The following is a 4,640-nucleotide window of genomic DNA, read 5'->3' as shown; positions in this document are numbered from 1 at the left end:
CATGATGTCTGAATTTGACATGTCTAATCTTGGTTTAATGCATTATTTCCTTGGCATAGAAGTTGTTTAATTTACAAGTGGTATCTTTATCTCTCAGAAAAGGTACCTACAAGAAATCTTGAAAAGATTTCAAATGGAAAAATGTAACCCTGTGAACACACCAGTAGAACCAGAAGTGAAACTTATTAAAGATGCTGGAGGTAAAAGAGTTGATAATACTCTTTACAAGCAAATTGTGGGAAGTCTGATGTACTTAACTGCAACAAGACCAGACATTATGCTTGTTGTAAGTCACATCAGTAGATTCATAGAATGTTCAAAAGAGATGCATCTCATGGCTGCAAAACAAATTTTATGATATTTGCAAGGAACAACAGATTATGGAAGATTGTACAAGAAAGGAGAAAAATCAGATTTGTTTGGATTCACAGACAATGATTATTGTAACATCCCTCCCTAGAAGTACTATCCATCGAAGGAGGAATGTTACGAATTAATATTCGTAGCATCTATTTTTTTTCTTTTTTTTTTTAAATACTTTAAAATAAATGCATCATTAAAAGTGTTTAGAAAGTATTCTAAGAAAACTGAAAATCTGGAAGCGAACAAAAGATGTATATACTCATATGAAAACTCATCTGAAAGCATCTGAAAACAAGGAGTAATCATATGCAACTGTACCATAATCTCAAAAACATGCCACTGTATGCATGTAATATAAACCAGAGATAACCTGCTCCAGCCGAATCTACCTACGCTGACCTGACCCTACCTCGCAGTTACCTCGATCACCTGTACCTGCAATCATGAAAAAAAAGGGAGTGAGTGATAAGAACACTCAGTAAGGGGAAAAATTAAGTAAATTATCCCTTTTTCCTGTTCTAACTCACTTTTGGGACTCAACCTCACATCCTAACCTCTATAAGAGATTGAGGGGATAATTTAGTTCACTCTTTACTATTTGGGTCATACTTTGTCCCATCTGGTGTCTATTTAATACTTTCTGGAAGCTAACTATAGGGATTTGGCACTTTTCTAAGCTCAAGTTCTTTTTCTTTCACTACACTATTTCTGAATCTGAATTGAGCTCTCATGCGAGCATGCTCTGCTGCGAGCGGACCCTACTAGGGGTCTATGTCCTACTACGGATGTGCCCTACTATGGGCGGTATAGTGTAAAATGCCCCCTCATAGTTTATAGCATGCATGCGAGTCTTATATCTTACTAATTTCGCTTCCATCTAAATTTATTTATAACTCACCAGACATTACTCTTGGGACGACCCTTGAATCTTGAGTCCCAACCTTTTCTTACTTTTATTTCTTTTCTTTTTCTCTTTTTTCTTTTTTTTTTTCCTTTCCTTTCCTTTCCTTTCTTTTCTTTTCCTTTCCTTTCTTTTCTTTCTTTTCTTTCCTTTCTTTCCAAACTGTGAAATACTGTTCACAGCCCTGTTCATTTGACAGGGCAGCCTTCTTTTTCATACAATTTCATAGTCCAAACGGTTCCTAATTCATACAAGCTATATCGTTGAAAAGAGGATTCAAATAGCTTTCTAACAAACTATAATAGCACTCATAATTCATTCAATCAGGCAGTCAAAACAGCAGATAAATTCAGTGGCAAAAACTGCCTCCCCTGTTTATTTGATAAAGCAGTCCTTGTGTTTCATGCAATCTTTAACAATTCACATGATCCCCAATTCATACAAGCTATATATCATTGGAAAGAGGATTCAAAGAGCTTTCCAACAAGATATAATAGCACTCATAATTCCATATATAAGGCAGTCAAAACGTGAGATAAACTCAGTGACAAAACTTCCTCCTCTGTTTATTTAGTAAACGGTCCTTTCGGTTTATACAATCTTTAACAATCCAAATGATCTCTAATTCATATAAGCTATATATCATTGGAAAGAGGATTCAAAGAGCTTTCCAACAAGATATAATAGCACTCATAATTCATCAGATAAGGCAGCCAAAACATGGGACGAACTCAGTGGCAAAAACTGTAAATATTATGCAACTTTCTGCCATACACAAAATCACATACATAGACATCCCAAATGGCAAAACAATATTCCTCAACATCAAAATCAACATTTATAACCTAGATCTAAGGAACCAAAAGCTTAAAACATGTCACATATCAAGGATGATATCCCTTACCTTGTTTCAAGCCAAATCTTTGTAAGTTGGTTTCCTTCTCCTTGTTTTGTTTCCTTTATCACCAAGATCACTTTAAATCAATACCAAAACACACTAACACATTCACATAACATGCATATAAACATAGATGAAAGGGAAAGGAAGGAGATCTTTGGTTACCAAAGCTTCCAAGGTGCTTCTCTTTTTTTTTCTTTTCTTTTCTTATCTTCCAACTCCTTCAAATCCTTCCTTTTTCTTCAAGAAAGCAAAGGAAAATATGAAGAATGGTGGCTGCTGGAGGCTGCTGGAATATGGACGAAAATGATGAAAAAGTCTTGGTTTTGCCTTTTGTTTTTCTCCCTTGCTCTTATCTCCTTTTCTTTTTCTTTTCCCCTTTTTGACTTTTTGCATTTATATATATATATATATATATATATATATATATATATATATATATATATATATATATATATATGTATATAAAAAAAAAACACACCCATACATATATGTATATTTAAAATGAGAAAAATCTCAAAACAAGGTCAAAAGACATAATTGCCCCTGAAATATACTTGAGGGTATTACAATTATGCAGGAGATCAAGATGATAGGAAAAACACATCTGGTTATGTTTTTAAGATAGGGTCAGGAGCTATTTCATGGTCATTAAGGAAGTAACCTATTGTCACTCTTTTAACTACTGAAGTTGAGTTTGTAGTAGCAATAACATATGCTTGTCAAGTGATCTGGTTGAGGAATATACTTAAGGAGCTTCGTTTCAATCAAGAAGATTCTACTCCAATTTACTATGATAATAGCTCTACTATCAAGCTGTCCAAAAATTCAGTTTTACATGGAAAGAGCAAACATATTGATGTCAGATACCATTTCTTGTGTGACCTTACGAAGGAGAAAATAGTTGATCTTCTTTATTGCGAAAATGAGGATCAAGTTGCTAACTTGTTCACAAAGCCTTGCAAATTAGATGTGTTTCAAAAGCTCAGAAAATTGCTTAGAGTATGCAGTATGGAAGAATCTGTGCAAGGAAGGGTGCTTTGAAACCGAGCATTATTAAACTTATGTTGAAAACATTAGTTTAAGGGAAGGTGTTGAAATAACCTGTCCAGCTATTAATAAATTAGCTAGACCACGTTCTTAGGCTTTACAATATTTAATTTACTTATTTCAGTCCATGGTTGTCTTGGTCTTTATGAGTTTCTTTGTTATCTCTTTCCACATTCTACTTAGTGTCTGATTTTGTGTTGCTTTCTGTTATATATTAGCCTATATAAAAACAACTTCAGTGGTCATGAATAAAGTATGTAGAAAAAGCATTTTCTCATCTTCTTTTGATAATTTAGCTGACAAACTCTTTATCATTTGGCTTTTGAAAAACCTCATCACTTAGTGTCTCTATTGATAACTTTAACATCCAATCGATCTTTATACCTTTCAAGATCGAGCACTTCCTTTGTTCCCCTCTGGTCATGAATTATCTCTGCTTTCAGTCATGTTTGGAGGTGATGAGTTCAGCAACAATGATAGAAGACATATCAAGTTTGTTATTTGTTTACTTGAATTTTTAATTGTTTGTCCAAATTAGAAACCCTAATTTTGGAGTTAGAGTTTCTAATTTGGAGGTTTTGTGTTAGTTAGTTTAATGTGTTTGCTAGTACTTTTTTTCATATTACTAATTGTCTTTGCTTTGTCATTTGTGTTTTAAAAACTAATCTATGTATTTTTCACTCACTGCCTATATTTAGGCAAAAAGATTCATGGTTATATTATGAGGACTTGGTTGGATTCAGATGAGGTAGTTTATATTGATTGACTTGATATGTTAAGAAACCCTGAAAGCTTACATTTTTTTTTTTTTTTGCTTCTTAAGATAAAAAAACCTTAACCATATAGAATGTTATTTTGTACATGTTTTGAAACTACTAGCTAAAAAACAAAAAAGGTTGGAATTGTTGTCGACCATCTGGCTAATCATAGCCTAATGCAAAGTAAATCAATTCCAGAGAGCGCTATTTGGTTAATTGTTGAGTGGTATCTTTAACCCTTTCAACTTTTAAGAATTTTTCTAAGTAAAATACATCCACAACATCACCAAAATGTTTATCTCCATGATTTTGTTTGCATAATCTTAATGTAATCACCATGATTACAAGTTAAATGTGTAGATTCTGAAGCCAATTGGTGAACTGAGTTTGACTCGAATCTCTAAATGGTCAAAATACCAACTTTGTCTATGTTTCAACAATTCTATAGATGTCGACATTTTCTTTCAATAAAAAATTTGGCTGTTTATTTTTATTTCATCTTTAATATTCATTCAACTATTCATTGATATATAGATAATTGAATTAAAACACCTTTAGTAGTGTTATATCAAATCGTTATTTGAAGTTAAACTTTATTATTTAAAACAAATAAGGTCATGAAATTAACAAGCTTGAAAAGAACTATTTATGGTCAAAAGGAGCAAAGATT

Source organism: Mangifera indica, chromosome 16 (assembly GCF_011075055.1).
Source record: "Mangifera indica cultivar Alphonso chromosome 16, CATAS_Mindica_2.1, whole genome shotgun sequence".
Taxonomy (NCBI): domain Eukaryota; kingdom Viridiplantae; phylum Streptophyta; class Magnoliopsida; order Sapindales; family Anacardiaceae; genus Mangifera; species Mangifera indica.
This window is presented reverse-complemented; position numbering follows the sequence as displayed.